Genomic DNA, 27159 nt, shown 5'->3' with positions numbered 1-27159 from the left:
ATACCTCAAGTATATATAGGGGAAGGGGAGAGGCTGTGCCCCCACCTAGGGTTCCCTCCCTAGGGGTGGCGGCAGCCCCCAGATCCCATCTGGGTGGCGGCCACAAGGGAGAGAGGGGGAGGCACACCTGGGGTGGGCCTTAGGGCCCATCTGCCCTAGGGTTTGCCCCCTTCCCCTCTTGGAGGCGCCTTGGGCCTTGGTGGGAGGCGCCCCAGCCCACCTAGGGGCTGGTCCCTTCCCACAATTGGCCCATGTAGGCCTCCGGGGCTTGTGGCCCCACCTGGTGGACCCCCGGACCCCTCCGGTGGTCCCGGTACACTACCGGTGATGCCCGGAACACTTCCGGTGGCCAAAACCATACTTCCTATATATCAATCTTTACCTCCGGACAATTCCGGAACTCCTCGTGACGTCCGGGATCTCATCCGGGACTCCGAACAACATTCGGTAACCGCGTACATACTTTCCCTATAATCCTAGCGTCATCGAACCTTAAGTGTGTAGACCCTACGGGTTCGGGAGACATGCAGACATGACCGAGATGACTCTCCGGTCAATAACCAACAGCGGGATCTGGATACCCATGCTGGCTCCCACATGCTCCACGATGATCTCATCGGATGAACCACGATGTCAAGGACTTAATCAAGCCCGTATATAATTCCCTTTGTCTAGCGGTACGATACTTGCCCGAGATTCGATCGTCGGTATCCCGGTACCTTGTTCAATCTCGTTACTGGCAAGTCTCTTTTACTCGTTCCGTAACACATCATCCCGTGATCAACTCCTTGATCACATTGTGCACATTATGATGATGTCCTACCGAGTGGGCCCAGAGATACCTCTCCGTTTACACGGAGTGACAAATCCGAGTCTCGATTCGTGCCAACCCAACAGACACTTTCGGAGATACTTGTAGTGTACCTTTATAGCCACCCAGTTACGTTGTGACGTTTGGCACACCCAAAGCACTCCTACGATATCCGGGAGTTGCACAATCTCATGGTCTAAGGAAATGATACTTGACATTAGAAAAGCTTTAGCATACGAACTACATGATCTTGTGCTAGGCTTAGGATTGGGTCTTGTCCATCACATCATTCTCCTAATGATGTGATCCCGTTATCAACGACATCCAATGTCTATGGTCAGGAAACCATAACCATCTATTGATCAACGAGCTAGTCAACTAGAGGCTTACTAGGGACATGGTGTTGTCTATGTATCCACACATGTATCTGAGTTTCCTATCAATACAATTCTAGCATGGATAATAAATGATTATCATGAACAAGGAAATATGATAATAACTAATTTATTATTGCCTCTAGGGCATATTTCCAACAGCCAAGGCCAAGACCACGAAGAGCAAAGGGGACGAAGCGGACTCCCCCGGCAAGATCCTTGCTGGGAGACAGTTCTAGCAGCCACGGCAAGACCCTTGCCGCGGCGACTCGTCCCACACCTACGGAGCAAATCACCCTTGAGTCCACTGCCCCCATGGGGCAAGGATTCGAGAAACATCTCCGTGGTGGCATGCAGATCTTTGTGAAGACATTCAAGAACAAATACGCACTAAGGAGACGACAACCCTTGGCGGGATCCTAGCCGAGGAAGACCACAAGGCCCCCGGCAAGTGCCTTGCCGGGGATGACAGCAGGTGCCTCGGCAAGACCCTTGTCGGGGCCCTGGCAAGGCCCTCCCGAGGACACCTGCGGGGCTACCATCAGGCCCACACCGACTAAACCTCCACCACTGCATGCATGGAGCTGCCGACCCAACCAGCTGGGCAGGCACCTGCGTGGCGACATGCAGATCTTTGTGAAGACCCACCACTGCGCCACCTCAGCTATCTGCCTACCTACGTGGCATCTCAGGTATCGCTGGCCAGGGCGCGTGTCGACATGAGAAGGAGCGGCGACGGATGAGACAGATCTCTCCCCCGTCCCCGATAAAGCAAGGACACCTAAGCAAGACGCATTAAATGCGCTTTGTCATGTAATGCAAGGGATAACCTCGCATCACTGTACCCTTTCCACCTCCTGTGTGCCACTGTGGCAACCCCTTTTTCTATAAAAGGAGGCCCGAGGCGACCAGGAGGAGGATTGGGCTTTTTGGAGCTCCTCACGCCCCATAGCTAGCTCAAGAACACAGATATACAATCCACCAAAGCAGGAGTAGGGTTTTACGCATCCTTGCGGCCCGAACCTGGATAAACGAACCGTGTGCTACCTGTTAGATCCGCTCTTCTCACGACCCCGCGCCCCGCTAACCACAGTAGGGATTCTTGTGATCCCATAGGTGTCGTTCCCACCGACATCTTTGGCGCGCCAGGTAGGGGGGCGCAGTTGTGATAATCGGCTTTAGCAGTTAGTTCCACTACAAGGATTCGGGTCTATTGCAACAAAATTGTTCGTCGCAATACATGTCGATTTGTGGCGATAAATACCTATTGCCATGAAACAACAATCGTTGGCAGCCATTGCGACTCGACGCATGGTAATAGGTTATTGCCACAAAAGGCAATTGTGGCAATAAAGTGTGCTATTGCAACAACCATGTGGGATGTCGCCACATGTTTCCTCGTGGCAACACTCATCTGATGCCACAATTTGCTTTGTGGAGATAGCTTTAATGCAACATGTAACGAATCATGGCGACTGATAGCTTGTGGCGATAAACATTTGTGGCAACAACCTATACCAACGACACTCATTTCGTGGTGCATACTGTTCCGTGGCAATATTAAATTGTGGAAATAAACTATGGCAACAATCCTTGTTTTCGTGGCATTAGGCATTTCGCCACGAACCGCTACACTTGTGGCAGTAAGTTATGGCAACAAATATTCCAGTCGTCGTAATAGGAAATTGCAACATACTAGTTTTGGCGGTGATAAATAGGTATAACAACGGGTGAAATTTTTGTAGCGAGAAACTATTGCGACAATTTAAATCTTCGTGGTGTTCGTGCTAACTTGTGGCAACCAAAAGTGGGTTGTGGCAATAGCCTATTGCAACCTAAAAAATACAGGCATTCAATTACAATATTCAAAACCAAATGTATAATATGTAGATTCATAAAATTCATAATCCTCATAGCAAATATCCATCAAATGAGACTCAAATGTAATTTAGACATCCTAATTAAGTGCCAAGTCTAAATTGTCCGTGATCTATAGTCCAGTCGAGCTAGTTGTTTGGATCCTGCAATCAAGAAATCAAAAAAATATAGTTGTATTTAATGAGTCCAAAATAACATACGCCATACAATTATTCCAGCCCCATTGTTAAAAAGAACTGTCGCCAGACTAACTAGAGTAATGTTGTGTCAGCAAGCATGTAACTGAGGGATCAGAACAATTTTACAAGTGCAAATGTCTAAAGAATAAGCACAAGTACATGTACTAAAATCTTCCAGTATTGATTTAAGTTGTGGCTCAATCTATAGTTTCAGTTATGTTATGAAAAGAACAATTATAGGTGCGGTAACCATTGTCAATTGCTTTGGATTCATGCAAAATAAGTCTAGGAAAACATAGAACCACACCTCATGGTGAAAATTAAACATATTGCATGTCAAAAAGATAACGTTGTACTAGAGGAGCGTCAATTAATTTGGATCGGAGGGAGCAGATTGAATGTTACCTTGAACTTATCCGCAGAACCAGCTTCTGCATAAGCCTCAGCAGCTTTTGAGGCAGGTTCTTGTAGACAAAGGACTGGGCAACAAGGGTCGTCAGCACCTGCATGGTAATCGATAAATGAAGCTCCAGCAGCAAGAAAAATGCTCAATTAACATTAATTTTTAAACAAAGGGTTAACAACAATTCTGGCTCAACCATAAAATCATAAAACAAAAATATATACTAAAGACTGGAAGCCCAGCCCTGACAAGTGCTCATTGAACTCATAAAAGTGAGAGACTTTTGAATATGTTGGGTCATGCAATAACTATTGGACGAAGCAGAAGCACTCAATAAGAAATATGATAGGTTTTACCATTTAGGAGGAGTGGACGTGGTGCAATCGGAGGAACTGAGTAGGGAGCATCAAACTGTGAAGCCATAGCAGGTGCTATCTTGTCCCAAACCTAGTAAAAATATGTCAATACACGATCGTGGAACATTTACAATGGAACAATCAGAAATAAATGTCAAATAAATCAGATAGTCACCTTTTTCACAACCTCTACATCTATTTCACTCTTCCCTGAATCAATTCTTGCTTCTACAGGAAAGACAAAATGACATAGATACTTACATGTAAATGTTCTGAACTGATACAATATATATCAGTTGTGATCTATATTTTCAATGGTGTGTGCCCCAATCTTAGAGGATGCATGGCGTCTAACCTTCAAATAAAGGCTTAATGCTATCAACTCTAGCTTGCCACATGTCATTATCTATTGCCCATTGAAATCCCTGTAGCCACCACAAAGAGCATTGATTTACTTACATGAGACAAATCACAAAACTATGTGCACCCATGTCGATAAAATTACTGCTGTGTGTACCTGAACACCAAATTATTGGAACAACAACACTGTACCGTGTATCCACAAAAAGCAGCAAACAATGCATGCATTCCTGTATTCAGCTCCAAATAAAAAGGATAAGTTTTCTAAAAGTGAAGTCTATGTATTAATTTAGTATCATGATGCAATCATGATCTATAATACCTCCGAGTGATTCACCAGTAATCCCTATCCTAGAGTGATCGACATCATCCCTTGCACTAAGATAATCTCCAAGCTTTATCAAGTCCCACACCTGCACATGTTCCTCACTGAGTATCGTAAAAAAATAGGCCCAACATGTTTTGAAGTATGATATACCAAGTCATACAGTAGAGGACAATCATAAGAAGAGAACCAGACCAAAAGAATAAATCCAGAATTCAACTGAAGTGCCAACCCAGATAGTGCAGTTATGGCACCAGTACAGCTGGACTAACACCAACAACAGTGGTAATCCAGAGCTAATACTTAATCAGAAATAATTCCAATGCAATCCCTTGTTAACATTCCCAAGCTGCCTCCGCAAGGCCACTCTGTAACTCGTCAAGATATCACCACCACTATGTGCTAGCTTTGCTTCCTTTCATAGGATTTAAGAACAGATTCACATACATCTCTCATCATTTTAAGTGCAGTTGGCTTATCAGTCACATTATTAAAGCCTAAATTCTCAATGAGCTCCTACAAAGACAACACGCCGGTAATAGCAGATATTCTTCATACCATTGTTGCTTCACAATTAAAATAAATATTGGTAGTTTTTGGTTTGATTAGTACTCATACACATTCAGTTGCAGAATTATGTAGAGCAGATGTGTATACTAACATCTCATATTGAACTCCTCGTGGCCTTCTAGCTCTGGGTGTCACCATCACGATCACCCATCGTCTTCATCATCCGACATCTTCGCAATAAAATCAGAGTAAGAAACATTGTTGTCATGAACTACATTATGCTAAATTATCAAAAACAAGAGATACTGCATTAGCAATGCATTGCTCCTCCATGGCTGCCCGGGGGAGGGGAGCCAGGCGACGCCCCGCTGGCTCGAATTCACCCAAACGTAGGCGCCGCCAAGCGAGGGCACACTGGCCGGGGTTCACGGTGGGCAGCACGGGGGGCGGGGCGCTGCCGAGGCGAGCGGGCGGCGCGCTCGCGAGTATCCCGCAGCGGACGAGGGGCGGCGACCGTGGGCTGGGGTCTCCGGCAGCGGGCGAGGGCGACGGCCTCTGACAGCAGGCGGTAGGACCGAGCAGCCGGGCGAGCGGGTGGGGTCGCGCGGGTGTCGGGCAGGCGACGGGGCGTGCAGCGGCGAGCGGGCATGGCCGAGGACACGGAGACGCGGCCCGCGTCGGCGGGCCCGGAGGAGAGGGAGGAGGGCGAGATCAAGGACGACGACTCCTCGTCGGCGGCACCGCGCGGCGCGCTGGGCAACCGCCGCACCCGCTGGACGACGCTAGGATTTCTGGACGTTCTAGGATGGGAGGAGATCGGGAGAAAGAACAACCTGAACCAGGGACGAGAGCTCCAGATCTAATCGCCGGTGAAGACGCCGTGTGATTTGGTTTAGCAATCGTGGGTTGTTAGGAAGGGTCTTTAGCGGCAAGATAAATACTCTATTTTTTTGGTGGGAACACAAAATATTGGCGCAAACTACAGTAAACCAAAATTATGTGGTGGGAAAGTAATTCTTTTTGGAGGGAATGTTTAGAATAATGAAATAAATTGGAAAAAATAACATGTCAAAGCAATATGAGATATATATGGTGCTAAATCATCTCATGATCGTCATCTTCCCTCCAAACTAGATCGGGAGGTTTCTGATGAAATCATTCCCACGTCCGTCATCTTCCCTAAGTCCGGCGGTAGGCGGCGTGTGGGAAGCTCACATCCATGGCCGGTGGAGAGGCTCGAGCTCGCGGACGCAGGTCGGGAAGAGGGACAACGGAACTGCTTGGTCAACACCGAGGATGGAGGAAGCGGGCGACGGGAGGCAGGGCCGACCAGGAGTGGCGTGCAAGGTCAGAGGGGCGGCTCGCCGGCCGGAGCTTGCCACCAGGGTCAGGACGGCTTGAGCTGCAGCCTGGTAGGGGTGGCCATCACGCGAAAGTAGGGGTCACGACCGGTGCTAGCGCGTTGTCGCCGGATGACCTGGTTGTAGGTACAACCAGGTTTGCACTACAATTTCAAGAATCATCGGCAAAAACTTGGCTAGTTTTGAACTACAACTCACAGAAACCTAATGTGGCCCTCACTTTAAAACTACTAGGTACTCTTGCCTTGGAACACAAATACAAATGGGATGGGTTGGTGAGACGGTCGATCTATGTCAGTCTCGATCTCACATTTTGATCTTGAGATGGGGTGATCTCAACATCTTTCATCTTATCGGATAGTCCATGGAGGGTTCCTCCGCGCCAGAGTAGGTCCAACATAATCATGTTATTTTTGTTTCAACGAAAAACATAAAAAGTCAACTATGCAAATTAACAACCAATCCAATTTCGTTTTGAGACCTGTTGTGTTAGCAACGTGTTGTTTCATCATGGATCTACAATTGTGTATCTTTGTTTACTCCCTAGTTGCCATGACAAAATTGAAACTTGGGATATATGTCAAATATTTATGCCCTTGCCCGTCAGATCCGTCCTGCATCGGATCCACGCACGAGGGGGTGAAGGGGCCTTGGCGCTGCTGCCGCTGGCCAGGCTTCACCCCGTCACGCCCTCTGGCAGCGACAGGGAAGGGGAGGAGCAGACGGCAGGGCATTGGGAGGTCTCTAGGGATCCCTCCCATCGTCGTCCGCAGCTCGCGCCACCTGGTGCTTCGGACCACGGATCTGGTGAGATCGCCGCCACTACCAAGACCCAGCACACCCTACCACTGGGGGCCACATCCGTGTCATCGACCTCCCAACGTAGCCGCTAGGAAGCTGGATCGCGCTGCCGCGACCCACCGCATCGCAACGCCATTGTCCGTGAGATCCGTCCGGCATCAGATCCATGCGCGAGGGGGCGAAGGAGCCCCGCTGCCGCCTTCCTTGTTGGAATATCATGATTTAGTTGCTATATCCACTTCTTCTGGCATAATTGATGCTACTGTTGTAGTTTAATTTAAAAATCATCAAATTTGAAAACAGCTCTTCAAATTTTAAAAAAAATTGATCAATTTTAAAAAGTTCATTCATTTTGAAAAAAGTTCATCAAATTTGAAAAAGGTTCATTGATATTTTTAAAGGTTCACAAATTAGAAAAAAAAATCATCAATTCTGATAAAAGCTTCATGAATTTGAGTAAAATTTGATGGATTTCAAAAAAAGCTTCATCGGTTTTAAATAATGTTCATGAATTTGAAAGGATTCCGCACATTTAGGAAAATGATAAAGAAAAAAAACAGAAAACATAATAAAAATGGCAGGAGAAAAACCACGAAATGACAGAACAAATAAAAGAAGTAAAAACGCATGTATATCACAGCTGATGGGATAGCCTAGTGGTTTGTGTTCTTTCCTTTTGTACGGAGATATCATTGGATTGATCTTGTCAGCTGCACTTTTTTGTGAGTTTGATGAAAAGAAATACAAAAATATACAACTACGACCAGATCGATCCTGTCAGCTGCACTTTTCTTGTGAGTGTGACGAAAAGAAATACAAACTTATACAAAAGTATAATAATACAAAAAAACAGATAAAAAAAACGCAACGGACCAAAGTATACAAACATATACGTCTGCTATTTTAAACGAACGGCGCAATGGAGCAGCGGCCACTTGAGGAACGGGCGCACTCTGCGCTTCTGCGCTGGGCCGGCCCATGTAATGTGAGCCCTTCCTCGAGCGCAGTTAACTGCTCGCTCGGTCCCCCCTCGACGGTTGACTTTTGCAAAAAAAGAAAAAGCCGAAAAAATATAAATAAAATACTCACATACTTAAAAAATGTTCACGAAATTGAAAACAATTTCCTTGATTTTAAAAAAGTTCACCAATTTTGAAAAATGTTCATCGAAATAGAAAGAAGTTCATAAAATTTGAACAAAATGTCATCTATTTTTTTAAAAAAATTCATTGATTTTGAAATAAAGTTCATCAATTTGAAAAAAAAGTTCACAGAAAATGAAAAAAGTTCATTATGTTTAAGAAATGTTCGTTCTTTTTTGGAAAAATAAACAAAAATATGAAAGAAAATAAAAAGGAAATAAAAACCAAACTAAACTAAACCAGAAAGAATAAAAAAACCTGGCTTCGGCGAACTGAATAAAGAAAAAAAGATCCAAAACGGGGAATACTGGCACAAGCAGTGAAGTAGTCCAACTGGTTGCTCCTGTAGAGGCGGAAGAAAGAAGTCTCGGGTTCGAATCTTCATGTCGTACTTTTCGGAAATTAACGGAAAATGACATAAACATGTAAATATGGGAAACATGTAAAAGAACATGCCACGTCCGCACCTGACAGGCAGCCCCAAAGGTCAGATAGATCATCAATACGCTATTATACGCAGTTTAGATCATTTCGGAACAGACTGCCCTAAACATGATACTGACACGTACTACCCCAGTTGTGATATTTCCATGCAATTAACTCATTTTCTATTTCCATCTAACAAGTCCCTATTTTGGCAGAAAACACCCTGGTTCTAAAATGGCAACAACTTAGCCATTTCAAATCCAAATTTAACAAATTAAATATATATTCCTATCAAGAAAGTGTCATATCCATCTATAAACTTTTTCCATTGTTTTGGTTAATTGAAATTGGTGCAATTAAAATATATTTTAATTACACCTTAAAGCTTGCAAAAATCATAACTTAATATTTATAAATTCGAATAATATATTTTCCACTGTTTTACTTGTAACTAATGCAATGTCACACTGATGTTGCAATATATTTCCGAATATTAGCACAAATAATTATTCTGTTGAAATACCTGGTCTCTGTTACAACAAAATGGCTGCCTCGCACAACGGAATTTGTTTGTCGCAATATCGCTACCATATTGCAATGCCATGAAGTTTTTGCAATAGTTAGCCACTTTTTGCAACAATATTTGTAACTAATGCAACGTCACGCAGATGTTGCAATATCTTTTTGAATATTGCCACGAATAGTTATTCTGTTGAAATACCTAATCTCTATTACAACAAAATGACTGCCCTCACGCAGCGAAATTTGTTTGTCCCAATACCGCTACCATATTGCAACGCCTATATAGTTTGTTGCAATATGAGGCCTGTATTGCAACAAAGTTAGTATTTATCGCGACGAAACTAAGTTACGGCAATATGTGCGGCCTATTACCACAACCGGAGAACTTGTGGTAATATAGCGTTTTATTGCAACAAAACGTAGTTGTAGCAATAAATTTTATTGCAATAGACCAGAATCCTTGTAGTGTTCGGCGCTTCTTCATCATCATGGCGCCCAAGAAGAAGGCGATGATGGCGGTTGGCCAGTCGGAAGCCGGACAGCCTGTCCCGACGCAGGCGAGCAGCGGACCGGTCGCAGAGAAGACCCGGGGCGCCGCTCGCGAACACCAACACCATCCCAGCAGCCGGAGTTTGGGAGGCGGCGATGTTTGTGTGCCTGGTAACAGGCCACACGTCGCCAAATCCAAAGGCGGAGCCAAGTCCTTCGCGGGTGGAGCGGGGCCTTCCAAGGTCATCGCCGCCCCGCCCGAAGGCGACGCGAGGGCCTCCAAGACTCCCACGCCGGCGTCAACAGCGCGCTCCTCCCAGGCAGCGCGCGACGAACGGCGTAATCACACCGAAGATCCCGGGCGTCGCCACGGGAAGAGCCCCGAGCGCCACTCCCGGGATGTAGAAGACCTGCCCACTCGCCGAGGCGCTGGTGAAAACGGCATGCGACCGCGGGGTCGTGATAGAGCTCCTTCTGACATGGTCAGAAGTCGAAGTGCGTCGCGATCCGTGCAGGTTTCGCTGCCACCGACGCCAGCAGAGGCTCTGGCGCGCGCGCGCAGTTGCTCCTCGACTTTCCTCCCACTACGGGGAAACTCGACGAATGGAGAGCCACTATCCAAAGCCTTGTTGCGGTGGCCAACAAAGACGAACCAAGTCCGGTGGGGCCCCCGGGTCGACGCTCCGATGGAGTCCCGCGGACCAGTGGCGGAAAAGCCGGCGGCGCCGCGACCACGGTGCATTCACCTCTCCCCCATCCGGTACCGTGGACGCCGGCTCGTCGTGACATCGCGGGCGACGCCATCTCCATAGCATCGTCTGACCCGCGGACCCACTGTGACCAGTGCCAAGTTCTTTGGGAACGAGCCCATGAAGATGCTCGAACCACTATCGAGCGCCGGCGCGGAGCGCGCCACCAGTCAGACAGGCGAGCAGGGCCTGCTGTGAACCACCCGGTCCCGGAGAGCCCTGGAGGCCTATCTTACGAGGTAGGCTGTCCGGCTTTTACCTGTGAGCTGCGGCAGTTCCAGTGGCCCACTCACCGCACCTTCAAACCTGACGTTGGCGAAAAGTACAACGGCAAGACTCACCTGTCTGAGTTCCTCAGCATCTACACCATCGCGATGCAAGCCGCCGGAGCCCGCGACGATAAGGTGCTGGCGAATTACTTTCCATTGGCTCTTAAACCCAACGCCATGTCGTGGTTGATGCACTTGCCGGTAGACTCTATTTCCTCCTGGTCGGATTTGTGCCATGAGTTTGTGGGTGCCTTTACTGGGGGTCACCAAGCCCATGGGCAAGCAAGCGACCTACATGTCATTCCCCAGAAGGGAGGCGAGAGTCTGCGCAAGTATATACAGAGGTTCAGCCGGGTACAGTACAATATCCCTGATGTTCACCTTGCCGCCATCATCAGCGTGTTCCATCAGAACGTGCGTAACCGCAAGATGCGCGAAGAACTGGCAATGAACAAGGTGAAAGATGTGGCAGAACTCTATGTTCTTGCTGACAAATGTGCTCGAGCTGAAGAGGGAAGGAAGTACCCCGGCGAAGATGCCGGCGTGGAAACCGACTCCTCAGATGAGGATACTGCCTCCCCGGCGAAGAAAGGTCGGCGCCGCAACAGGAAGCGCAAAGGTAAAGCTGTGCTTGCCGTCGAGGGATCTGACGACGCCGGCTCCGCCAAGAAAACCAAGGCAGATGACCCCGGCAAGGAAATTGCCGGATGTGTCGCCTGCCGGGCCTTGGCGGCTGCCGAGAAGCCAGGAAACTCCGACAAGCAATACTGCAAGATCCATCGCACCAAAGGCCATGATCTCCAGAACTGCCGACAGGTTGAGCTCCTTGCTGAGAAGCAGAGGGCTGAATATGAGAGGCGGGACAAGGAGAAAGGCCGGGACGGTGCTGAGGGGTCCGGCAAGAAGCGTGATGGCCAGGTGGGCCATCGCGGCAAAGATAAACAGTAGGAGAGGCCCGCCCTGGGCCGTGACAAAAAGCCAGAAGACGATGATCACGAAGAGGACGATGAGTCTGGTGACCAAGAATTTCAGAAAGCTACAGAGGCCATGTGCGTCGATGGCGGCGCCTCGCTGCATACCTCTCACCGCCAGCTTAAACAGTGCGCGCGTGAGGTTGCAGCGACGGAACCATCGTTTGATGCCCGAAGGCCGCTGAAGTGGTACAGCACACCTATCATTTTTGACACTGAGGATCACCCTGATCGCACTACTGCAGTCGGGTGCTTGCCATTGTTAGTTTCACCAACAATACGCAACCTCAAGGTGACAAAGATGCTAGTCGATGGCGGGGCCGGTATGAACTTAATCTCGCCTGCCGTGATCGAGAAATTGCAGATTCCTGATGAAGACCTCGAAGAGACGGGCACGTTTCAGGGGGTCAACTCGGGAAGAAGTCAACCAAAGGGAAAGGTCACGTTGCCCGTGACTTTTGGGAGTGATCTGAACTACAGGACAGAAAGGATTGTGTTCGACGTTGCCAAGATCCCCTTGCCTTACAACGGGATCCTTGGCCGCCCAGCGCTGGCCAAGTTCATGGCGGCGTCACATTATGCCTACAACATCCTGAAGATGCCAGGGCCTATGACGATCATCACCATCCCATCAGACAAGAAGGATGCGCTAATTTGCGCTGACCAACTCTATCAACAAGCAGTTGCAGCAGCCGCCACTCCTATGGCGCTTGCTCCTGCCGCTGGAGCCCCGGGAAGGCAAAAGAAGAAGACCGGTGAGACCTCAGGAACCCACTCCAGCAAGCGCACCTCTTCGGAGCGTAGCGCTCTCGTCGAGGACGTGCCAAAGAGCTCCGCCGACAGAAACAAGAAGTCCAGGGCCACACCGCCGGGAACCAAGAAGGTTTCAGTCAAGGAGGACGGCACGAGAGGAGCTTTTACCATAAGCTCCACCCTTGACGACAAATAGGAAGATGCGCTCGTCACCTTCCTGTGGGCGAATGTCGATGTGTTTGCATGGCAAGCATCCGACATCCCCGGCGTTCCCAGGGAGGTGATTGAGCACCACCTTGCTGTCTGTCCTCATGCGCAGCCCGTCAAGCAGAAGGTCAGAAAGCAAGCTTTGGAACGACAAGAGTTCATCACAGAGGAGATCCAGAAACTGGAAGCAGCGGGTTTGGTAAGAGGAGTGCTCCATCCAACGTGGTTGGCCAATCCGGTGGTAGTACGCAAGGCAAATGGGAAGTGGAGGCTGTGTATTGATTACACAGATGTTAATAAGGCTTGTCCCAAAGACCCCTTCCCATTGCCACGCATCGACCAGATTGTTGACTCCGCAGCTGGGTGTGATCTGTTGTCATTCCTCGATGCCTACTCGGGCTACCACCAGATCTTCATGACAAGGGAAGATGAAGAGAAAACGGCATTCATCACCCCATGTGGTACGTATTGCTTTATACGGATGGCTTTCGGGTTGAAGAGTGCTGGTTCAACGTTTGCGAGGGCGGTCCAGATTGGTTTTGAACCCCAGCTCCATAGAAATATGGAAGCTTATATGGATGATATAGTGGTTAAAACCAAGAACAAGGCAACCCTCATATCAGATTTACAAGAAACATTTGCAAACCTGCGCAAGATCAATCTCAAGCTGAACCCTGAGAAGTGCGTCTTCGGCATCCCTTCTGGCAAGCTTCTCGGGTTCTCTATGTCACAGCGTGGGATAGAGGCCAATCCAGACAAGATCAAAGCTATAGAGCAGATTGAAGCGCCCAAGCGAGTCAAGGATGTGCGTCGGCTTGCTGGTTGTGTTGCCGCCATGAGCAGGTTCATCTCCAAGTCTGCCGAGCGCGCCCTTCCCTTTTTCAAGATTTTGAAAAAGGCGGGCCCGATGGAGTGGACGCCAGAAGCCGAAGCAGCATTGCAAGATTTGAAGAGGTACCTCTCCTCCGCGCCAATACTAGTTGCGCCTAGGCCACAGGAACCGTTGCTGCTGTACCTGGCGGCAACGAACCAGGTGGTCAGCGCCGCACTAGTGGCGTAGAGAGAAATTGATGATGAGGTAATAGCAGCGATGGAGCCCGATGCCACCGATGCTGAGACAACGCAGCCGGTTGGAGTGCCGCCAAGGAAGAAGATGATGCAGCACCCCGTCTACTTTGTTAGCTCCCTTCTGCAGGGGGCTAGATCAAGGTACTCCGGTGTGCAAAAACTGCTATTCGGCCTTCTTATGGCCTCGAGGAAGCTGCGTCACTACTTCGAGGTGCATGAAATCACTGTCGTCACTCGCCTCCCTCTGCAACGGATATTGCACAATCCAGACGCAATGGGAAGGATCGTAGAGTGGGCACTTGAACTGTCCAGCTTTGGCCTCAAGTTTGAGAGTACCTCGATGATTCAAAGCCGAGTCCTAGCGGAGTTCGTTGCAAAATGGACCGCGACGCCTGACGAAGAAACCCAAGAGACTGCTCTCCCCGGCAAGGAGGCAAGTTGCGACTGGATCATGTACTTTGATGGAGCTTTCTCCTTACAGGGCGCCGGGGTTGGCGTACTGCTTGTCGCGCCCACCGGAGAGCACCTCAAGTACGTGATCCAGATGCACTTCCCCAGGGAGGTGTCAACAAACAATACTGCTGAATACAAGGGGCTGCTTGCTGGTCTTAGGATCGCGGCAGACCTCGGAATCAAGAAACTCATCATCAGGGGCGACTCGCAACTTGTCGTCAAACAAGTCAACAAAGATTACCAGAGCCCGTTGATGAAGGCCTACGTCGATGAAGTGAGAAAGCTAGAAGAGCGTTTTGATGGTATACAGGCGGAGCATGTTCCCCGAGCAGAGAGCGACATCGCCGATTACCTATCAAAGCGCGCTGCCCTCAAGCTACCTGTGGAACCAGGTACCTTTGTGCTTCAGCTAACTCAACCATCCGTTGATCCATTAACAGAGCAAAACAAGAGGAGGAAATCAGGGCCCGGCAAGTACTTTCCCGCCGAGCTCCCCGGAGCTGCCGGCAAGGATGTTGCTGGAGATACTGAGCCCGCCACGGGACGGCTAGCTCCGGCGGAGCATCAAGCTCTTGCCGTCGAGACAGCCGCTCCTGTAGCGGAGGAAACGCCTTTAGTCCTCGTCGTCGAGCCCCAGGCTCCAGCATGGGCATAGCATACCGTCTGATTCCTCCAAATAGGGGAACTTCCTGAGGAGCAGGAAGAAGCGGAAAAAGTAGCCCGTCCCTCTACTATGTACCAGTTCGTCGATGACGTCCTGTACAGAAAGAGGTCGAACGACATGAAATTGAAGTGTATCCCTCGAGAGGAAGGACTGTGGCTGTTGGCGGAGATACATGGAGGCATATGTGGATCCCACATCGGGTCAAGGGCCCTTGCCGGCAAAGCGTTTCGGCAAGGCTTCTTCTGGCCCACCGCCCTCCAGGATGTGACGAAACTAGTCACCAGGTGTGAAGCGTGTCAATTCCATTCAAAGAAGCTTCATCAGCCAACTCAAGCCCTTCAAACCATTCCTCTCTCCTGGCCTTTCTCGGTCTGGGGGCTCGACATACTGGGCCCTTTCCCCCGCGCTGTCGGGGGCTTTGAGTACTTGTACGTTGCAATCGACAAGTTCACAAAGTGGCCAGAAGTGGAAGCAGTGAGGAAGGTCACAACACAGTCAGCCATCAAGTTCTTCAAAGGACTGGTGTGCCATTTTGGTGTACCCAGTAGGGTTATCACTGACAACGGTACACAGTTCACAAGTCGCACCTTCATGCAATATACTCAAGACCTCGGCAGCAAGGCCTGTTTCGCTTCCGTTGCTCACCCACAAAGCAATGGTTAAGCTGAGAGGGCAAATGCTGAAGTACTGCGTGGCCTGAGGACAAAGACCTTTGACAGACTGCACAAGAGTGGAAGGCGCTGGATTGATGAATTGCCGGCAGTTCTTTGGTCAATCAGAACGACACCAAATCGAGCCACCGGCCAGACACCCTTTGCCTTGTTATACGGGGCAGAAGCGGTTCTCCCCACGAAACTCATATACAGGTCACCTCGAGTACTCGCTTATGACGAGCTTGATCAAGAGCAATTGCGACAAGATGACGCAACGCTCCTTGAGGAAGATCGTCTTCGGGCGGCTGTGAGAGCAGCGCGCTACCAGCAAGCCTTGCGCCGCTACCATAGCCGCAAGGTTCATGCCCGAAGCTTTGAGGAAGGCGACCTTGTTCTTCGGCGCATTCAATCGGCCAAGAATTCCAACAAGTTGACGCCAAAGTGGGAAGGCCCTTATCGGGTAATACGAGTCACCAGGCCCGGCGCAGTCCGCCTGGAGACCGAAGATGCCATTCTGGTGAGTAACTCCTGGAACATTGAGCATCTTCGCAAGTTTTACCCATGAGGCGCGGCTTGCCGGCCCCCCCCCCCGGCAAGCCACCTTTTGTACGAGCCTTGCCGATGACACATGTAACCCTTTGTACAAAGCCAGGCGCAGACCCTGAGCATAAGTAAATGAAGCGCTGGCGCCCTAAGTTATAGCATGCATGCTAGGTCGAGTCTCGTCCTTGGTTAGGGTTCATAGTGCTTAGCGGCGACTAACCCCTAGCTTAGAGGTCGAGTGTGCGTATCTTTGTCTTTCTTTTGTCTTCTTTGGTCCACAGGACACACGAATATCCGTGCCGAACCACTTGGGGAGGAAAAAAGAGGAACAGACCAGCATCTAGCCCCCGGCAAGCCAATATTGCCGGGGGCTGCAAGAGCAAAGATTCACCCACGGCGAACCAGGGTTGCCGGGGAGTGCAGCTTCAGATAAGTTCTTCATCCCTTATCATGCATTCCATTATGGATTGAGGTATGTGAAACCTCGTTTTCCCCTAAGCTACCATGCTCCCATAACTCTAGGCCCTAGGGATCGTTCCTGGGGCCAAGTTTGGTCGTAGTCGCGGCAGCGAAAGGATGAAAAAAGGAGCCTGAACCCGCCTCATCCCTGCCTCCGCCAAAGGCATGAGGAAGGTCGAGCGAAGTGGGGAGACGGCAAGGCCTGTTGCAGGGCAAGGAAATGTTTATCTTGAAGATATCAAGGATTTACTCCTTGTCGTGGGTTCCACCCGCAAACAAATGACCCGGCAAGCATCCCTTTTTCATTAAAAACATTCCACTCAGGTACAGTCCATAGGGAATGAAAAACATGAATGATGGGATTACAAGTTTTAAATTCAACAAAGGCCCGAAGGCTTACAAACTAAAAAGAGATAAGGTGCCCGTAATCCCTTTATTGTCCCTCTCCTCAGGAGGCAGGTCAAGGAGGCGAAAGGGACAAAAGGAGCGCCTAGGTGAGCTACAGGTGGCAGAAGACACCAAGAGAACATCTTGGTGGCCGTCCAAAGGCTGGATGGTGATGGCGGCGCCAGAAGCAGAGCTCAAAGATGGGGCGGCAGGACGTCAGCACGCGTCGAAGGCGTCGGTGCCCGCGTACTCTGACTTGACGGCCTTGCCGCCCGCCCTCTTCCTCTTCCGCAACCTCCCAACGCCAGCCGCCCAAGGAGACGACCCCGAGAAGTTCAAGGAGCCGGCGACACGGATGATGGGGTCGCCGGTGCCGCATGGAGCGGCACCCGACACCTAATCGGACCTGTCATCCTGCCGCCTACTACCCTCGTCGTCGCTGCCGCTGTCCTCCTCGTCACTCCCGCCCGAGGAGGAGTCTTCACTATCAGAAGAGCTCTCCACGCAGCACCTTGCACGGATCCCAAAGCACCCGAAGACCTTGACGGAGAGAAGGCCACCCTCCATCAGCTTAACATGGAGAGTGAACCCCTCCGTCAAGCGGTGGGTATGAGCAAACGTCTTCCATCCCCGACAAAGATACATCACGTGAGGGGCGGGGAAGTCGACGCGAACCCGCGTGCCACTGATCCCGCAGCCCCTCATGTGCAGCCGCAACGACTCCGGCGGATCCAGCTCCATCTCCCGCGCAAATGGAGTCACGAGACGAAGGCGACGGCGTGGCGGCCGGCGCAGCCTGACGAAGAACTCACAAGGGTCATCCCCAACATGGCCCTCCATTGGAGGAGGAGCTGCTGGTGGAGGCGAGGCCGGCGCGCCACCCCGTCCTCCTCTTCCCCGAGCGCCCCGGCCTCGCCCACAGCCTCGCCCCTCCCCCTTCCCCTCGCGGCTGGCTCTGCCACCGCAGGCGCAGGAGAAGGAGGGACGCGTTGTCGAGCAGCGACCCTCGCCGCCACTGTTGAAGGACCGGGATTCCCTCTCTCCATGACGAATGGAAGGAGCAGAAGCTGAAGGAAGAAGAAGATGAAAGAATGCAGGACGCCATCCCCCCTCCCGCTCTTTATAAAGGATCGGGGTTGGGGCTTGGCTGCCCCGCTCGGCCAATCAAGATACGGAAGGCGCAGGGAGCCAGGACTGACCCGCTGCCCCAACCAGCGACGGCCCGGTTTCCCGCCTCCACCATTTGCCACCCTGGGCGCTTGGGAGACACGTGGCGGACGTGCAGAACCGAGGGGACGGGTGAGACGACCACTCCCCACCCCGTGATCGTGGGAAGTGGACGCCTTGAAGACCGTGCCTCAGCCCCATTCAGTAAATGGGCTGCGCCTCCACGCCTCCCTCCGTTTATGGGGAAGGCGCGAACCGCCCCTTTACTATGATGTGACGCATGCCTGCGGGAACCAACCCCACGCATGCTGCCCACGTCACACGCACCTCCCCACACCGCGCCACGCATGGGAGTCGTGGGAAGCGCAGCGCACGAAGAATCTTACCGCGGTAAAAACCGCCCCGCCTGCCCGCGCACCGTTTTTGGGCCTAGCCCAACAACGCGTGCGCTTATGTGTGGCCCAGGCCCGGGGGCTCCTGTCGGTGTACAAAAAGAGGGGTACACTTTTTGTACCCCTATAACTATGCACGGGCAGTCTGAGCCACGGGCACCACCACACCAAGCAAGGCAAGGGAGGTGAGCTAGGGTAAGACCGAAGCTCAAGAGAACTAGAACGACGCCAAGGCCAAGACCACGAAGAGCAAAGGGGACAAAGCGGACTCCCCTGGCAAGATCCTTGTCGGGAGACAGTTCTAGCAGCCCCGGCAAGACCCTTGCCGCGGCGACTCGTCCCACACCTACGGAGCAAATCACCCTTGAGTCCACTGCCCCCATGGGGCAAGGATTCGGGAAACATCTCCGTGGTGGCATGCAGATCTTTGTGAAGACATTCAAGATCAGATACGCACTAAGGAGACGACAACCCTTGGCGGGATCCCAGCCGAGGAAGACCACAAGGCCCCCGGCAAGCGCCTTGCCGGGGATGACAACAGGCGCCTCGGCAAGACCCTTGCCAGGGCCCCGGCAAGGCCCTTCCTAAGGACACCCGCGGGGCCACCATCAGGCCCACGCCGACTAAACCTCCACCACCGCATGCACGCAGCTGCCGACCCAACCAGCTGGGCAGGCACCTGCGTGGCCACATGCAGATCTTCGTGAAGAACCACCACTGAACCACCTTAGCTGCCTGCCTACCTACGTGGCATTTCAGGCATCGCTGGCCAGGGCGCGTGTCGACACGAGAAGGAGCGGCGATGGACGAGACAGATCTCTCCCCCGTCCCGGATAAAGCAAGGACACCTAAGCAAGACGCATTAAATGCGCCTTGTCATGTAATGCAAGGGATAACCTCGCATCACTGTACCCTTTCCACCTCCTGTGTGCCACTGTGGCAACCCCTTTTTTCTATAAAAGGAGGCCCGAGGCGACCAGGAGGAGGATTGGGCTTTTTGGAGCTCCTCACGCCCCATAGCTAGCTCAAGAACACAGATATACAATCCACCAAAGCAGGAGTAGGGTTTTACGCATCCTTGCGGCCCGAACCTAGATAAACGAACCGTGTGCTACCTGTTAGATCTGCTCTTCTCACGACCCCGCGCCCCGCTAACCATAGTAGGGATTCTTGTGATCCCATAGGTGTCGTTCCCACCGACATGGTCATACACCCAATGAAAATGGTTTGTTGGATCTCGATTGTGGTGATACATATTCTCATAATATTGAAGCCAAAAGATGCAAAGTTAATAATGATAGTGCAACTTATTTGTGGCACTGCCGTTTAGATCATATTGGTGTAAAGCGCATGAAGAAAATCCATGCTGATGGGCTTTTGGAATCAGTTGATTATGAATCATTTTGATGCTTGCGAACCATGCCTCATGGGCAAGATGACTAAGACTCCGTTCTCCGGAACAATGGAGTGAGCAACTGACATATTGGAAATAATACATACTGATGTATGCAGTCCGATGAGTGTTGAGGCTCGCGGCAGGTATCGTTATTTTCTGACCTTCACAGATGATTTGAGCAGATATGGGTATATCTACTTGATGAAACATAAGTCTGAAACAATTGAAAAGTTCAAAGAATTTCAGAGTGAAGTGGAGAATCATCGTAACAAAAATAAAAGTTTCTATGATATGATCGCAGAAGTAAAATATTTGAGTTACGAGTTTGGCCTTCAGTTAAAACAATGTGAAATAGTTTCACTACTCACGCCACCTGGAACACCACAGTGTAATGGTGTGTCCGAACGTCGTAACTGTACTTTATTAGATATGGTGCGATCTATGATGTCTCTTACCGATTTACCACTATCGTTTTCGGGTTATGCATTAGAGACAGCTACATTCATGTTAAATAGGGCACCATCTAAATCCGTTGAGACGACACCGTATGAAATATGGTTTGGCAAGAAACCTAAGATGTCATTTCTTAAAGTTTGAGGTTGCAATGCTTATGTGAAAAAGTTTCAACCTGATAAGCTCAAACCCAAATCGGAGAAGTGCATCTTCATAGGATACCCAAAAGAAAAATGTTGGGTACACCTTCTATCACAGATCCGAAGGCAAGATATTCATTGCTGAGAATGGATCCTTTCTAGAGAAGAAGTTTCTCTCGAAATAAGTGAGTGGGAGAAAAGTAGAACTTGATGAGGTAACTGTACCTGCTCCCTTATTGGAAAGTAGTTCATCACAGAAATCTGTTCCTGTGACTATTACACCAATTAGTGAGGAAGCTAATGATGATGATCATGTAACTTCAGATCAAGTTACTACCGAACCTCGTAGGTAAACCAGGGTGAGATCCGCACCAGAGTGGTACAGTAATCATGTTCTGGATGTCATGTTACTTGACCATGATGAGCCTACGAACTATGAGGAAGCGATGATGAGCCCAAATTCCATGAAATGGCTTGAGGCCATGAAATCTGAGATGAGATCCATGTATGAGAACAAAGTATGGACTTTGATTGACTTGCCCATTGATCCGCGAGCCATTGAGATTAAATGGATCTTCAAGAGGAAGACGGATGCTGATAGTAGTGTTACTATCTACAAAGCTAGAATTGTCGCAAAAAGGTTTTCGACAAGTTCAAGGTGTTGACTACGATGAGAGTTTCTCACTCGTATCTATGCTTAAGTCTGTCCGAATCATGTTAGCAATTTCCGCATTTTATGAAATCTGGCAAATGGATAAACAAAACTACATTCCTTAATGGATTTATTAAAGAAGAGTTGTATATGATGCAACCAGAAGGTTTTGTCAATCCTAAAGGTACTAACAAAATATGCAAGCTCTAGCGATCCATCTATGGACTGGTGCAAGCATCTCGGAGTTGGAATATACGCTTTGATAAGTTGATCAAAGTATATAGTTTTATACAGACTTGCGGTGCAGCCTGTATTTACAAGAAAGTGAGTGGGACCATTACAGCATTTCTGATAAGTATATGTGAATGACATATTGTTGATCGGAGATAATGTAGAATTATTCTACAAAGCATAAAGGAATGTTTGAAAGGAGTTTTTCAAAGAAAGACCTCGGTGAAGCTGCTTACATATTGAGCATCAAGATCTATAGAGATAGATCAAGACGCTTGATAAGTTTTTCAATGAGTACATACCTTGACAAGATTTTGAAGTAGTTCAAAATGGAACAGTCAAAAAGGAGTTCTTGCCTGTGTTACAAGGTGTGAAGTTGAGTAAGACTCAAAACTCGACCACGGCAGAAGATAGAGAGAGAATGAAAGTCATTCCCTATGCCTCAGCCATAGGTTCTATAAAGTATGTCATGCTGTGTACCAGACCTATTGTATACCCTGCCCTGAGTTTGGCAAGGGAGTAAAATAGTGATCTAGGAGTAGATCACTGGACATTGGTCAAAATTATCCTTAGTGGAATAAGGATATGTTTCTCGATTATGGAGGTGACAAAAGGTTCATCGTAAAGGGTTACGTCGATGAAAGTTTTGACACTGATCCAGATGACTCTAAGTCTCAATCTGGATACATATTGAAAGTGGGAGCAATTAGCTAGAGTAGCTCCATGCAGAGCATTGTTGACATACAAATTTGCAAAATATGTACGGATCTGAATGTGGCAGACCCGTTGACTAAACTTCTCTCACAAGCAAAACATGATCACACCTCGGTACTCTTTGGGTGCTAATCACATAGCAATGTGAACTAGATTATTGACTCTAGTAAAAAATTTGGATGTTGGTCACATGTCGACGTGAACTATGGATGTTAATCACATGGTGATGTGAACTATTGATGTTAAATCACATGGCGATGTGAACTAGATTATTGACTCTAGTGCAAGTGGGAGACTGAAGGAAATATGCCCTAGAGGCAATAATAAAGTTATTATTTATTTCCTTATATCATGATAAATGTTTATTATTCGTGCTAGAATTGTATTAACCAGAAACATAATACATGTGTGAATACATAAACAAACAGAGTGTCACTAGTATGCCTCTACTTGACTAGCTCGTTGATCAAAGATGGTTATGTTTCCTAACCATAGACATGAGTTTTCATTTGATTAACGGGATCACATCATTAGGAGAATGATGTGATTGACTTGACCCATTCCATTAGCTTAGCACTTGATCGTTTAGTTTGTTGCTACTGCTTTCTTCATGACTTATACATGTTCCTATGACTATGAGATTATGCAACTCCCGTTTACCGGAGGAACACTTTGTGTGCCACCAAACGTCACAACGTAACTAGGTGATTATAAAGGTGCTCTACAGGTGTCTCCAAAGGTACTTGTTGGGTTGGCGTATTTCGAGATTAGGATTTGTCACTCCGATTGTTGGAGAGGTATCTCTGGGCCCACTCGGTAATGCACATCACTATAAGCCTTGCAAGCATTGCAACTAATGAGTTAGTTGTGGGATGATGTATTACGAAACGAGTAAAGAGACTTGCCGGTAACGAGATTGAACTAGGTATTGAGATACCAAGGATCGAATCTCGGGCAAGTAACATACCGATGACAAAGGGAACAACGTATGTTGTTATGCGGTCTGACCGATAAAGATCTTCGTAGAATATGTAGGAGCCAATATGGGCATCCAGGTCCCGCTATTGGTTATTGACCAGAGAGGTGTCTCGGTCATGTCTACATAGTTCTCGAACCCGTAGAGTCCGCACGCTTAATGTTCGTTGACGATATAGTACTATGAGTTATGTATGTTGGTGACTGAATGTTGTTCGGAGTTTTGGATGAGATCACAGACATGACGAGGAACTCTGGAATGGTCCGGAAGTAAAGATTGATATGTGGATAGTAGTGTTTGATCTCCGTAATGGTTCCGGAATTCACCGGAAGGGGTTCCGGATGTTTCCCGAAATGTTTGGGCATGAGAACACTTTATCTGGGCCAAAGGGGAAAGCCCACGAGGCTTTTTGAAAGTGCAAAAGGAAGTTTTGCGGAGACCAGAGGCTAGATGCCAGGAACCCTGGCGTCTAGGGGGTAGACGCCAGGAACCCTGGCGTCTAACCCTGGAGTCCGAGAAGGACTCTTGCCTTTCGGGTGAAACCGACTTTGAGGAGGCTTTTACTCCAAGTTTTGACCCCAGGGCTCAACATATAAATAGAGGGGTAGGGCTAGCACCAAAGACACATCAAGAAACACCAAGCCATGTGCCGGCAACCCCGTCCCCTCTAGTTTATCCTCCGTCATAGTTTTCATAGTGCTTAGGCGAAGCCCTGCGGAGATTGTTCTTCACCAACACCGTCACCATGCTGTCATGCTGCCGGAACTCATCTACTACTTTGCCCCTCTTGCTGGATCGAGAAGGCGAGGATGTCACCGAGCCGAACGTGTGCAGAACTCGGAGGTGCCGTGCTTTCGGTACTTGGATCGGTTGGACGTGAAGACGTACGACTACATCAACCGCGTTGATATAACGCTACCGCGAACGGTCTACGAGGGTACGTAGACAACACTCTCCCCTCTCGTTGCTATGCATCACCATGATCTTGCATGTGCGTAGGAATTTTTTTGAAATTACTACGTTCCCCAACAGTTGGATCACGAAGACGTTCGACTACATCAACCGTGTTACTAAACACTTCCACTTTCGGTCTACGGGGGTACATGGACACACTATCCCCTCTCGTTGCTATGCATCTCCTAGATAGATCTTGCATGATCGTAGGAAATTTTTTGAAATACTGCGTTCCCCAACAGATTTCTCTAATGTTGATGTGGTTCATTGTTTTAGAGAGGCAAATCTTGTTGTTGATAGCATAGCAAAGAGTTCTCTTAGATCTAGATATTCTATGGTTTGGGATAGTGATTGTCCAGAATTTATTTCTCATCAAATTGTAAATGATCTCGCTATTATTTGAGGAATAAAGTTGTTTTGATGTCAAAAAAAGAGACACCAGTTCGGGAATTCATACCAAACTATGGCGTCATCATCTAGAGGATCGAATCCAATATGGAAGAAGGTGTGGGCACCTTCGTTTCCTGGTAAGGTCAATAAAGGAAATATGCCCTGGAGGCAATAATAAATTGTTATTTACATTTCCTTATATCATGATAAATGTTTATTATTCATTCTAGAATTATATTAACTGGAAACTTAGTACATGTGTGAATACATAGACAAACAGAGTGTCACTAGTATGCCTCTACTTGACTAGCTCGTTGAATCAATGATGGTTATGTTTCCAGGCCATAGACAAGAGTTGTCACTTGATTAACGGGATCACATCATTAGAGAATGATGTGATTGACTTGACCCATCCGTTAGCTTACCACGATGATCGTTTAGTTTGTTGCTATTGCTTTCTCCATAACTTATACATGTTCCTCTGACTATGAGATCATGCAACTCCCAAATACCGGAGGAACACTTAGTGTGCTATCAAACGCCACAACGTAACTGGGTGACTATAAAGATACTCTATGGGTGTCTCCAATGGTGTTTGTTAAGTTGGCATAGATCGAGATTAGGATTTGTCACTCCGATTATCGGAGAGGTATCTCTGGGCCCTCTCGGTAATGCACATCACTATAATCCTTGCAAGCAATGTAACTAATGAGTTAGTTACGGGATGGTGCATTACGGAACGAGTAAAGAGACTTGTCGGTAACGAGATTGAACTAGGTATTGAGATATTGGAGATCGAATCTCGAGCAAGTAACATACCGATGACAGAGGGAACAACGTATGCTGTTATGCGGTTTGACCGATAAAGATCTTCGTAGAATATGTGGGAGCCAATATGAACATCTAGGTTCCGCTATTGGTTATTGATCGGAGACGTGTCTCGGTCATGTCTACATAGTTCTCCAACCCGTAGGGTCCGCACGCTTAACGTTCGGTGATGATCAGTATTATGAGTTTATGTGTTTTGATGTACCGAAGGTAGTTCAGAGTCCCGGATATGATCACAGACATGACGAGGAGTCTCGAAATGGTCGAGACATAAAGATTGATATATTGGACGGCTATATTCGGACACCGGAAGTGTTCCGGGTGATTTCAGAGAAAATCGAAGTGCCGGAGGGTTACCGGAACCCCCCGAGGAAAGATTGGGCCTACATGGGCCATAGGGAAGAGGGGAGGCAGCCCACAAGGGGCAGACGTGCCCCCTCCCTATAGGGAGTCCGAATTGGACTAGGGAGCCCCCCCCTTTCCTTCTCCTCTTCCTCTCTTTTCCCTCTTTCCCCTTCTCCTCCTAGTTGGACTAGGAAAGGAGGAATCCTATTCCTACTAGGAGGAGGATTCCTCCCCTCCTTGGTGCGCCCTAGGGCTGGCCGGCCTCCCCCCTTGCTCCTTTATATACGGGAGCAGGGGCACCCTAGAACACAACAATAAACATTGTCTTAGCCGTGTGCAATGCCCCCCTCCACCATAATCCACCTCGGTCATATCGTCGTAGTGCTTAGGCGAAGCCCTGCGCCAGTAGCTTCATCATCACGCCATCGTGTTGATGAAACTCTCTCTCGACACTCAGCTGGATCTAGAGTTCGTGGGACGTCACCGAGCTGAACGTGTGCAGATCGCGGAGGTGTCATACTTTCGGTACTAGGATCGGTCGGATCGTGAAGACGTTCGACTACATCAACCACGTTGTCATAACACTTCCATTTACGGTCTATGAGGGTACGTAGACAACACTCTTCCCCTCTCGTTGCTATGCATCACCTAGATAGATCTTGCGTGTGCGTAGGAATTTTTTTTTTGAAATTACTGTGTTCCCCAACAATGGTATCCAAGCCAGGTCTATGCGTAGATGTTATATGCATGAATAGAACACAAAGGAGTTGTGGGTGTGGGTATATACATATTGCTTGCCGTCACTAGTTGATTCCTTATTTAGCGGTATTGTTGGATGAAGCGGCTCAGACCGACATTACGCGTACGCTTACGCAAGACTGGTTCTACCGACGTGCTTCGCACACAGGTGGCTAGTGGGTGTCAGTTTCTCCAACTTTAGTTGAATCGGATTCAATGAACAGGGTTCTTTCTGAAGATCAAAAAGCAATCACTATATCGCGTTGTGGTTTTTGATGCGTACGTAAGAACAATTCTTGCTCAGACCATAGCAGCCACGTAAAACTTGCAACAACAAAGTAGAGGACGTCTAACTTGTTTTTACAGGGCATATTGTGATGTGATATGGTCAAGACATGACACAAAATTTTATTGTATGAGATGATCATGTTTTGTAACAGAGTTATCGGCAACTAGCAGGAGCCATATGGATGTCGCTTTATTATATGAAATGCAATCGCCATGTAATTGCTTTACTTTATCACTAAGAAGTAGCGATAGTCGTAGGAGCAATAGTTGGCGAGACGACAATGATGCTTCGATGGAGATCAAGGTGTCAAGCCGGTGATGATGGTGATCATGAATGTGCTTTGGAGATGGAGATCAAAGGCACAAGATGATGATGGCCATA

At 48.7% G+C, this 27159-nt stretch overlaps 1 long non-coding RNA gene across 1 annotated transcript; it reads right to left on the bottom strand.

Annotated features, from left to right (window-relative positions):
- Positions 1-4007: 4007 nt before the first annotated feature.
- Positions 4008-4581, bottom strand: LOC125541784. Its single transcript, XR_007297645.1, has 4 exons — positions 4519-4581; positions 4357-4426; positions 4177-4229; positions 4008-4092 (listed from the first exon to the last, which is right to left on the bottom strand). It is a non-coding gene; the product is annotated as an uncharacterized LOC125541784 (long non-coding RNA).
- Positions 4582-27159: the final 22578 nt, after the last annotated feature.

Source organism: Triticum urartu, chromosome 2, assembly GCF_003073215.2.
Source record: "Triticum urartu cultivar G1812 chromosome 2, Tu2.1, whole genome shotgun sequence".
Lineage (NCBI taxonomy): Eukaryota > Viridiplantae > Streptophyta > Magnoliopsida > Poales > Poaceae > Triticum > Triticum urartu.
Note: the sequence above shows the minus strand (reverse complement) of the source record. Positions and strands in the feature narration are given on the sequence as shown.